The sequence below is a fragment of the Lycium barbarum genome, chromosome 10, assembly GCF_019175385.1.
Source record: "Lycium barbarum isolate Lr01 chromosome 10, ASM1917538v2, whole genome shotgun sequence".
Classification (NCBI taxonomy): Eukaryota; Viridiplantae; Streptophyta; class Magnoliopsida; order Solanales; family Solanaceae; genus Lycium; species Lycium barbarum.
Genome location: NC_083346.1, coordinates 122,410,751 through 122,423,460, shown reverse-complemented (window position 1 = coordinate 122,423,460; position 12,710 = coordinate 122,410,751).

Below are 12,710 nucleotides of genomic sequence, written 5' to 3'. Positions count from 1 at the left end.
GGAGCAAATTAAGCTTATGGAGAAGGGATGGAGAGGGTATGGCACCTACAAAGAATCAAAATTCACCGGTAATTATATATTAAATCTGTCGCTTTTCTCTCTCAAAGTTGTGCTTACAAAAAGTTTGTATTTGTGCATTGAAACCGTTTTTCGTTAAATTCGTGTAACTTTTAGTAAAGTTTAACATCTTGATGCACTTATATTATTATTTTTAGTCTTGATAGATTTTATTAGTTTTTTTGGTAGAAATAAATAATTTAAGTTATAGTTGTTTTTCTTATCAACAAAAAGAAAATTCATTTTTTATCGTAAAGTTACATTTCTATATTTGTAAGAAAAAATATCTTACACAGTTATTCTTAATCTTTTTTACTCTTGTCTTATTTCAATGTTAAACATCTGTTTTCTTGCTTCCATAGTAGAATGTATATTTTGCGACAGTTAATGTTACATGAGTGGCAAAGGTTGAAGCCTTTTTAAACTTATATAGAGGTAAGAAGAATTGACAAGTGAGAGAAGATATATAATTTCAGGAATTTTACATAAAATTGGGAGGACGATTAGATGAAATTGATGGGAGGAAAGAAAGAAAGAAACAAACAGAAAATGGAAAAATAAAGCGAGAATCACATTTTTCTTTTTCTTTTTTTTGTGTTTTTTCCTGGACCCTCTATTTTTTGCGTTTTATCTCAGTCTTTTCTTTTGTTGTTTCGTTTTTTTCTTCTTCTATTTATTTCAAGTATTTATTGGAGAGAAAATTGAAAACAAAGTCTACTTTATTATTAGCAAAAGACAATTCTTACTAAGACAACATACTAAGAGAAAGACCGTATCAGAAGAAGAAAAAATTGAACGATATTTTAGATGTGCATCTTCCGGATTTTTACACTACAATTAATGTCTTTTTTCGTTATCTTTTATTTTTTGTTCTCCTTATTCAAGTTCACCTATAATTTTAAATGAGTTATTTTATACTTTTTTTTCACTGACATTTATTTCAAATAAGTTTATATAGGATGTTAAAAGTTTATAAAACGATGTAGATTCGTAATTATTAATTTTCTTTATTAAAATCATGATATGAATATTTAACTGTATTTTTTACAATCGCGCGAAGCGCGGATAGATTTACTAGTATAGATATAGAAGATAGATAGATTAAGAATTAGCTGATAGATTAAGAATTAGCTTCCTATTAAATGTAAATAATAATTCCCATGAATGTGGTTTATTGTGAAGATTTTCTTATCACAAGTTCAACGTAAGCCTTTTCATCTCTTACCTTAACTTTTGGTCATTTATCTCCTACTATAATACTCCTAAAAATATTAATAAATTAATCCTTCATAAACCACTACATTAATCAGCAATCTCTCTTGCAGTTAAAAAAAAAAAATTGAAGAGTTGCACTGAACAATTTAATATATAATTATTAATTCAGCACAGTACATGAACCAAACTTACATTTACCAATTTTCTGTACGTATTAAAATCGAGAGAATTCTAAAAGTTGCATTAAATAATTTAATTGAGACTAAATTCATTTGACAAATTGAATACAAACCAAATTTATCAGCTAAAGGCATATTATATCCTTCTACTATAAAATGCCGAGGAAAATGGAACTTCTCCTACTACCCAATAGGTGCTGCTAAAGTCTTGATGGTTACTTTTGGTTTGAATATTATATTATGTGCATATCATTGGTGGCTTTGGTGTAGCTTTATTTTTTTTATACTTTTGTTATTTAGCTAAATTAAACAGGTTTAACATCCATTATTCTTGTGATACAATATTTTGGTATGCATTTTTGGGGTTCTATTTTCCTATCTGAATTTCTTGGGTGGTGAAGAAAATGATATCCATTTAAAATACCTTTTTTTTTTTTTTTATAATAAAATGTAAATATTACCATACCAGCAAATTGAATAAACCTAAAGAGCACCTCACCTCTCACTTCCCATTTCTAGGAATAGAGTAGGTAGGCCTCAGAACTAGTTACAGATGCTATCAATAAAACCTGTACACTTTTAGCTGTTCTATAACCTCTAAGCATGTTTACTCTTTCCCTAACTGTAGTCTTTATCTGTAGGATTGCAAAATTTGTATTCACACTTTGTCCTTTGAATACCATCCCATTCCTAGCCTGCCATGTAAGGTAAAGGACAGCCCCATACCCAGCAATCACTGCTTCCTTCTTGAACTTGCTCCAATGCCTTTGATTTATCCTCTGCAGAGTCACATGAACATTTCCCAGAGCTATTGTGGTCCCCAGCCAGCTGGCTATACCATGCCATACCTCTTTGATCCACCACAATACATAAACAAATGTGCAGCATCTATGTTTTCCACGCACTGGGGTGGGCATGGTACGGTATTTGAAAGTTCGGTACGGTAATTTCAGTTTTCGATTTCTAAAAATACTATACCATTACCGTACCAAATTAGTTCGGTATGGTTCGGTATTTTAAAGTTCGGTTTCGATATTTTACGGTACGGTAAATCGGTACCATAGTTTGTCCGACTTCGACTTACATATACTCATATCGTGGAGAATTATAACTTCCGCTACTTAAGAAACATCTCAATTATTATGTACTAAACACCTTACACACGTAAAAATATTCAATAGAAAGTACAACCAATCCCCTTCGTAAATCAATTACACAAAAAAGACATTTAAATCAAGATAGAGTAGTTAAAGTTCTAACGTTTAAACAATTAGTTTTCTAATAATACTAGTTTATATATTTGTTAGTATTATAATACTAAGATATATGAATTTTATATGTAATTATATACTTCGGTATGATATTCGGTATTTCGATATTTTCTTGATGAATACCGAATATCATACCCAATACCAAACTTTTTTAAAATGCATACCAAATACCGTACCAAATATCATAATACCGAAATCACAATATAAAAAATTTTGATTTCGATATGATAATCGGTATCTACCATACCATGCCCATCCCTATTCCACACAACACGCATAAGTCTTCACAGTCTATGCCCAACTTAATCAGTCTAGCTCTAGTAAGTAGTCTCTGTTTCTGGGCTAGCCACAGTAAGGCTCTATGCTTAGGTACCAGCACTTTACTCCATATCAAATCGGCCTCATCTAGTTTTGGTCTGTCCCCTAGCAATTCAATATACCCTTTAGTCATGGAATAAAAATACCGTATTTCTTGATATTATATTAGTATTTTTTTTTAGTAGTTTGTTAAAGTATGATGAAGTCTGTAATGAAATATAACCAGTTACTTCGACATGTTTATTTGGCTCTCGATGGAGTGTTCTACTTTTATATGAAAAAAATAAGAATAAAGTTGTAGCAGGTTGAGAGCGAATAAAGACTGTTTTTAAGTGGGAAGAGGAAAAAATTAATGAGAAATACTGTTGAACATGACATCTCATCAGAGTTCCTACATATAAAAAATGAATTTGTGTGTTTTAATCCTATTTAAAAACTCAAATGATGTAGAAAATATATCATTTTATGGGGCAAACGTGCAAAGCACGTGCCCTAAAACTAGTTTTAAAAAATACATATTATAAATATACTGATCCAATATAAATAGCAAAGGCAAGTAAACTTTTAGTGTATTCCTTTAAAATATCGTTAAGATTTTGACATGTTAAAAAGAAAATACATCATTTAGTGGAAACTTTTGGTGAGAATACTCAGATATCGATTATTTATTATATATATTTTTCTGACTTGTTCATGGTCAATCAATATATTAAATTTTAACTTATTTAATTCGATTTAAGCAAACACCTGATGTGGAGAAATCATATAATTGGTGAAAATTTTATTTACACAGAGTATTTGGACCAAACTATATTAAATGTAAACTTATATGTATCTATATTGATAAAAATAAAATAAATATTACCATAATTTAATCTCTACATAAGTAGGTAAAAAAAGATCTCAATGAAGTAGAAATATCCCAGAAAAATCCGCATGACTAATATGAACATGAACAAACAAACCTATAAATATGGTAAATAAATAATCAAACCAATAGATCATTTAAAAATTATAAAGCCGTTTGAAAATAGTCAAGCTAATAATTACCCTATACCGATGAATCAATTACATTTTCTTCAATTCGATTTACCGACCCTATTAGCCTATTACTAACACATTGTATCTCTTCCTTTTATTAGTTAAAGAAGAAAATTAACATTTTTTCAAGTGCAATATTAGAGGAAAAGGTATAAAGATTCTTTTTACATTAACTATCAAGCAGTTTATCATGTGATAGCAAATTAGTTATGTATTATTTTTATTAGATTATCAATTAATATTTATTATAAAAATTATTTATAATTATCTTATACGACCTGATCATATAATATTTTGATAGCATTAGTAAAACTTAAAGAGCTATTACGGAATTTGGGAAATTTCAATGTGCTATACATTTGAAGCAAATTCTTATAGCTAACAGAACACTTGCTTTTTGTGCATTTTTTCAAAACGAAATTGTCATATTACGCAAGTATAGATGGGCTTATGCAATAATTGGAAAGCTAAAGCAACTATATTAGGAAAAAGAAGAATCTAGAATGCAAAAAGAGAATACAAAGGTGTCATTTCACACCTCATATATCAGCAACCCTAGCTCCTCCACACCTTTATATACTCTAAACATATAGGTTGTAAATGGGTATTTAGGAGAAAATATAATACACATGGTTCTATTCAAACCTTCAAAGCAAGACTAGTTGCAAAGGGCTTCACACAAAAAGAAGACATTGACTATTTTGATACTTATGCTCCGGTTGCAAGAATTACTTCTATTAGAGTACTTTCATTATTAGCATCTATATATGATTTATATGTACATCAAATGGACGTTAAAACTGCTTTCCTAAATGGAAATTTAAGTGAAGAAATTTATATGAGACAACCTGAAGGATTTATTCTTCCTGGAAATGAACATAAAGTTTGTAAGATAATAAAGTCTCTCTATGGATTGAAACAAGCTCCAAAACAATGGCATGAAAAGTTTGATAGTGTGATATTGTCAGACGGATTTGTACATAATCAAGCCGATAAATGTATTTACTCCAAATTTACAAAAGATTATGGAGTTGTCATTTGTCTTTATGTTGATGACATGTTGATTTTCGGTGCGAACATGCTTGGAATTTCTGAAATCAAGAAGTATCTAACTTCAGTTTTTAAATGAAAGATTTGAATGAAGTAGATACTATCCGAGGTATCAAAGTCCAAAGAAATAATAAGAGAGTGACTTTATCACAAGCCCATTATATTGATAAGATACTCAACAAATTCAATCATTTGGGTATAGAGGAGTCTAAAACTCCATATGATTCAAGTATCAAGCTTACTGAAAATACTGGAAGAACAGTGGCTCAATTAGAGTATGCAAGTGCAATTGGCAGTTTGATGTACGCAATGCACTGCACAAGGCCTGGTATAGCATTTGTCGTTTGTAAACTTTCAAGGTTTACGAGTAATCCAAGTAATATTAATTGGAAAGCTATAATTAGAGTACTTGGATATTTAAAGAAAACCAAACATTTGGGCATTTGTTATAGTAGTTTTCCTACCGCATTAGAAGGATACTCTGATGCGAGTTGGATTACAAGTATTAATGATAATAAGGCTACTTCAAGTTGGATATTCACTTTGGGGGGTGGCGCCATTAGTTGGGCATCCAAGAAACAAACCTGTATTTCCCATTCTATGATGGAATCTGAATTTATAGCATTAACAGCTGCTGGGAAAGAAGCGGAATGGCTAAGAAACATGTTACTGGATATAAAGTTGTGGCCACAACCTATGCCAGCCATTTCCATATTTTGTGATAGTGAGACTAACAAACTAGTGAAGGAATGAGGCTAAAACTCTTAAAATAAATTCAAGTAATAGGAACCCAACTTTGAGTTAGTATACATTCTAACAACATAAGTTCAATAGGTAATAACAAGTAGCGCCGCCCGTGAACAATGGCGGCGTGAACAGTGGCGCCGCCGTGAACAGTGGCGCCGCTGTGAACAGTCGCCGTGAACAGTGCCCGAACCCCTCTCTCTCTCTCTAGGCTTGAGAGTCCCTCTCTCTAAAACCTAATTTGCAAGATTAATTGTAGTGTTGTCATCCACTTATGCTCATTTATATAATCTTTACAAAGTGGACATGTGTCAATTTTCATGACATGTGTCCATCTTTATTCAAGGCCAACCAAATCTCGCCACGTGTCGTGGGGCTCACTTTCGATAATTAAATTAATTCCTAATCTCCAATATTAATATTTTTATGCTAAATAAAATTTATAAGCAATTTTTGTGATAATCAAAGTTGAAAATTAAAAGCTCTTATTTCATGTCCGAAAATAATTCCGCCTTTAACTTGAGTCGATTTGCTTGCGGATAATTCGTCGTATAAATGTACGGGGTATAACATCCTCCCCCCCTTAAGAACATTCGTCCTCGAATGTTAGATTAATTCCACGGGTCTCACTAACAATTCGGGGGAGTTTCTTTTATAGCCACACGTACACGTCTTTCACAAATCAACATAGTCAAACAAAGGATTTGGATTATCTGTAGGTACCGGAAATAGGTGAGGATACTTTTTCTTCATCTGCTCCTCAGCTTCCTAGGTCATTTCTTTTACAAAGCGTCTTCAATCATCTGTTCAAACTCATTCCAATTCTGGAGCTGCGTTGCTCTTTCTTCTTTTTCACTAATCTAATCCGTCTCAGCCCACGCGACCTTTATCACGTAATTTAAGGCGAATCGGGGTCTTACATATTTTCAAAACGTTCTTGTAGCGGGTCCCACCTCGATCTAGAGATAATTCTTTTACTTTTCTGACTATATAGTCACCGTGTCGCCCCCTATAAATCCTCAATATTTTTCTCCTCATGCATATACATATATAATTTTAAACAGCCCACAAATTTAAGTTTTCATCCCACAAATTCCATCTCCAATTAGTCGATGAAGACTGATAAAATATTTCTGTACGGCATTCTCCAACCACCAGCAAAAGAACACTAAAATCCGACGAACATCGCGAAATCCTTTGGTACTTAATTCACATAATTACCTCCATATTTATACATATATATATATATATATTTCTTCTGAGTTGTAAGCGAACCATTCAATTCCCAACTGCCTGTTATACATTTAGTATTCTTCAAATGAATCGAAACTTAATCGTTGGACATTTTTGCCTTTCACATAAGCTTTTTTGAAGCAACATGTGGTTGGAACATATTCTGATCCATTTAAATAAATTACGAATTTGCTACTCATATATGCTTTCTCGGAATAAAATTTCCCAATCAAGGATAATGCTTCTTACGAATGCCATGGAGGGTATCTCTTAACTTTAATCCAACATAATAGATTTACCCTATCGGTATCGACTTTCAAAACATGTTAAGAACTTATATCTCATTTTCTCTCTTTATATTTCTGGCAAAATTTGAGCAGAGGTTCCTCTGTATTTCTTACTATCCAAGACCTGTACACAGGGAATACTAACCATGCCTCACAGGGCCAACACATATACATATACATATATCATATCATATCGTATCATAGCCACACGGGGATAACAATTGCAAACGAAAGTATACAGATGTCGAGACTTACTTCACATGCCCAAATCAAACGGCACCGGTGACACTTTCCTGTTTATTTTTCTTTTCAATCTTCAACTGTATATTTCCATCATACTTCAAATAGCTTCCCCGACATACATTTTTTTCATACCATCTCTTACCTGTGTACGGTATAGCTTCCAACATCATCGGTCACTCTCTTACGTCGATACTGTCCTCCAGCTGAAATTTAAGGTTAGTAGAAAGAGATTCATTTCCTACGGCTGGCTCTATCGCACGATCTAAGATTCAAAGAAAGGAAACACCCTAAATGTCCGGTAGCCTCCTGTTTATAGATGTGGTGCACAACACACCGATAAACAAGACTCTACGAGACACGGCCTGTAGACATTCCGAGAACCAAACCGCTCTGATACCACTTCTGTCACGACCCAACCCCGTAGGCCGTGACTAGTGCCCGATCTGGGCACCCAAACACATCTATCAAATGCTATCTCAAATTTTTATCAAACGCATTCAAGTATATAGCAGAAGCCGACAAGGCTATATTTCAAATTTAGATAATTTCCAGAAAAATTTCGGCAGAGTTTCCTTTGTTTTACAGACTATCCAAATTAACCTTGCGCACAGATAATACCAACAATGACCACCCAGGGCCAACAAAGCAACATTTAAACATATGCGGACCGGCCGCCGCGGCGAATGGGATCGCCCAAACACAACATATACACGCATCCGTACAGAAAGACCCCAACCCACAAACATGTCTACAGACCTTTAAACAGACCGACAGAATCATATGACGGGACAGGGCCCCGCCATACCCATGAACGAGAATATATAAATACAGTAGTGACAGACTGTACCAAAAGATGGGCTCTGAATAAAAGAGCGCTCCAAATGGCAGAAAAATATCCTAGACGGACGGATCAGCAAACCTGTCGTCGGTACCTGCGCGGCATGAAAACGCAGCCCCCGAAGAAAGGGGGTCAGTACGAAATATGTACTGAATATGTAAAGCCTGAATTACAGAAACAAAATCATAACTGGTACAGAACGTACAGAAAAAGTGAGTAGAAAATCCAAAGTATCAAATACATATTTTCAAAACATGCGGAGTGTGTACAGAAACATATGTCATATCAAATCCGACCCCTGCCAAGGGACTCGGCAGACAGAACGTGGCCACCCTCCCGACGCTGGTGCCACAACACAGAAGAATCAGAATAGGGGCATAACCCCGTAACATAGTATATCATATCAGATGGCTATGGCAAATCATATCAGAACATGTGTACATGGCACAGCATACTCCACAAACCCATGTACACGTATACCTGCCCCCTCACATCGAGGCACGGCGAACAATGCAGAGGATTACGCTTGACAACATATCCTGGCCCGGGCTCAGTGTGGGAAACATTGGGGCATCCACGAGTGGAGTAGTGAGAAACTAAATGCAGTTAAAATATCATAAATATTTTCAGAGACTCGATGAGGCATATCAATGACAAACCAATTCAATGAAGTCAGACGGGATCATAATAAGTGAGTTTCGGATGTCATAATGAATTACAGAAGCATAACCTTTCTGAAGTCGTTCCGAGTGCCAAAACAATTTATAAGACTTAATGAATTATTTAAAATAATTTTTTTTTGTTTAGTAGTTAAAAGAGTAGTCAGAACATTTCTTTCCAAAAACTGCTCGAAAACGAGCCTTAAGTACAATAAGGGTAAAACCGGGACTAGTGGGCCCACCTTGGGACAAGCAAGGCGGTGGGCTCAAATTACGCATTTTAGGCTTATGGGGTCACCTACGAAGGTTCTATGGACATTTTATAACTTTTCATAAAGTTTGGGGAAGGTTTGCATAATTTTCAAGAAAGCATACAAAAAGGGTTCAATTCTATTGAATGAAAGAGGGATATTTTCAAATGCGGATTCCGATGAGCAGAATATTTTCCGAGACTCGAATCCGATCCTAGTACACCTAGGACATGCCAAAAGAAGAAAAGGGATAGCTTTACATACCTCGAACGCACTTTCAAGATAGCCAATCTAAATCTACGCCTCGGGCTCCCCAAGGTCTACAATTACGCCAACGAATACCAATCATTAGCTAAGGGCACTTAAGCCATTCATTCCAAACTAATCATTAAATTCTACAGAAAATTCGGCAGCACTTCCCCTGTAAATAGGCCATCCCGAGAATTTATCTCGCTCAAAATCAACAACAACAACCACAATAACCAACCTAGTAACATTGATAACCAATTCGAAAGGCAAAATAATAATAGTAACTCTCTTTTACATCATTCAACAACTTTCATAAATTCAACTCGACGACTTGCCTTCAAGCCAACATCGATGCTTATATATTTAAATACTAACCCGAATCCATACCAACAATACTTAAAGACATTCTAAGCAATTCATACAACATTTCCAACAATCCAAAAAATTTCCCTTCCTTTCCACATAATGTAACTCTTCCATTCTAAATTCACACCACCCAACTAATATCAACATTTTTCCATATTCATTAACTAACTCAAGATTACCCAAACATATTTCAATAACATTTTAAACAATATCCAAGGATTCAAACCATTCCGCCCATTTCCATATTCCATTCGAAACTTCTACAATTGCAACGAAACTACCAAATCGCATTGTTTTCTTCCAAATTCATTAATAACAACCATAGTTCACATTTAGCATCTTACTTTCATAATTGCATAAAAATTATATAAAAATCACATAATTTCTCATGACAACATACAACCAATTTCAACACCAACTCAACTCGTTAACCCTTTATCTACGTCATCAATGTCACAACGACACCTCTAACAAGCTAAATAAATTTTAATTCACCATTCTCTTTCATTACTATGGCTCACGGCCACACTCCTCTTCACACATCCACACGATCTCTATAAAGTTTCTAACCATTAATTTCCTTCATTCTCATCACATAACCCATGATAACAACAACAATAATCATATGAACATAATCATACCCTCAATCCTTTCAATTTAGCAAGGATAGCAATATGTCCATAACACAACTTTAAATTTAACCATTTAATTCCTACATAATGCTACTAAAATCAATTCCTCATTCTTACTCAAAACACCCCCCTTACACGGCTCAATTTATAATTCAATATCAACATACATAACCCGTTTGTATTCAACACACATCTACCAATCTATACAAGTCTAAACTACCTCCAAAACATGTAGAAAAGAATTAAATCTTACCTTAGAGACAAGCTCTAATTTTTCACCATGAAATGTCTTCAAGAAAGCCATGGCCGTGAGTTGCCATGGCTACCATGAGCTCCATCTTTTTCCTCCTCTTGATCTTCAAATCTCTCCAATTAATTGTGTAGAAGGGGGCAAAAATGGGCTGGCCGTGAACAGTGCCCGTGAACAGTAGCGCCGCCCGTGAACAGTGGCGCCGCTGTGAACAGTCGCCGTGAACAGTGCCCGAACCCCTCTCTCTCTCTCTAGGCTTGAGAGTCCCTCTCTCTAAAACCTAATTTGCAAGATTAATTGTAGTGTTGTCATCCACTTATGCTCATTTATATAATCTTTACAAAGTGGACATGTGTCAATTTTCATGACATGTGTCCATCTTTATTCAAGGCCAACCAAATCTCGCCACGTGTCGTGGGGCTCACTTTCGATAATTAAATTAATTCCTAATCTCCAATATTAATATTTTTATGCTAAATAAAATTTATAAGCAATTTTTGTGATAATCAAAGTTGAAAATTAAAAGCTCTTATTTCATGTCCGAAAATAATTCCGCCTTTAACTTGAGTCGATTTGCTTGCGGATAATTCGTCGTATAAATGTACGGGGTATAACAATACCAATAACTTCGTCAAATTTTAAAGTATTCACACTAATGAAAAGTTCAAATCTATGTAAGATACTTTTCGGTATGCGTAATGTTATGTGACATATTACAAACTAGTGGAGGATTGTAAGTGTAGTTTGTAATATGTGGGAGGAGTCCCACATCGATGGCCAATAGCCATTGATTGGCTATAAAGAGCTAAGCCCATTTAGTATAATAAAATGGCATATTTATAAGATATGTGCATTTATATATATTTAATTATACATCTAAATGACTTGGACTTGGACTTGGACCTTGGGCGCGGGCCGGGTCAGATCTTTAAATAAAGATTTTTTGAACAGTTTTTTTTTGTTTATTTAAAATTTGAATTTAATATTTAAATTTTAAATTTAACAAAACATTGTGTCTGTTCAGAAAAGGAGCGTTTCTTCAGGAATTGTCTCCTTCTAAACTTCTATAAGTACGGACTCATCCCATAAGAAGCGATACAATTTGCATGTACAATCAAAAGCTTTATTGTATCCTGATAGAGATTTGCTTGTAATCCCTAAAGAATATACAGGCATAAACTCTTGAAAGATAGTGATCTTTCACGCCTCAAAGCCTTTAATTTTCTGTTATTCTTCTCTAATTTTTCTAACAGCTTGACGTTTAGAACAAATTTCATAGATCAACATAAACGCCATTATTGGAACAACATGTACACAAACGGGGGCATGTGGTCATTAGAGAGGGAGATAAGGGTGTGCACGGATATGTTTGCAAACTTCTTATTTTCCTTTCAGTGGAATTAAAGTTCGTCTGGTAAGCATTTTCGTCCCTGCTGCTCGAGTTTCATAATTGTGATTTCTCTGTAAGAATCAGTTATTGGCTTTCTTGAATTTATTGTTCGGAAAAGGGCCAAATATACCCTTGTACTATAGGAAAAGAGCCAAATATACCCCCTCGTTATACTTCCAAATATACTCTTATTGTTATACTTTGGGTTTAAATATACCCTGTCATTATACTTTGACACACATATACCTCTCATTTTAATGGTAGGACAGGTGTCATTATTCTATTGGCCTATTTTAAGTTAATCCCTAATTAATTAAAATTCAACCCATTAAAAGATCCATACCCATATCCGAAAAATTCAAGACAAGCTTCAATAAGCTTCTTCAATGGCTGCTTCTTTCACTGAAGAAGAAGCAGTGAAATATTTCTCGGTGGAA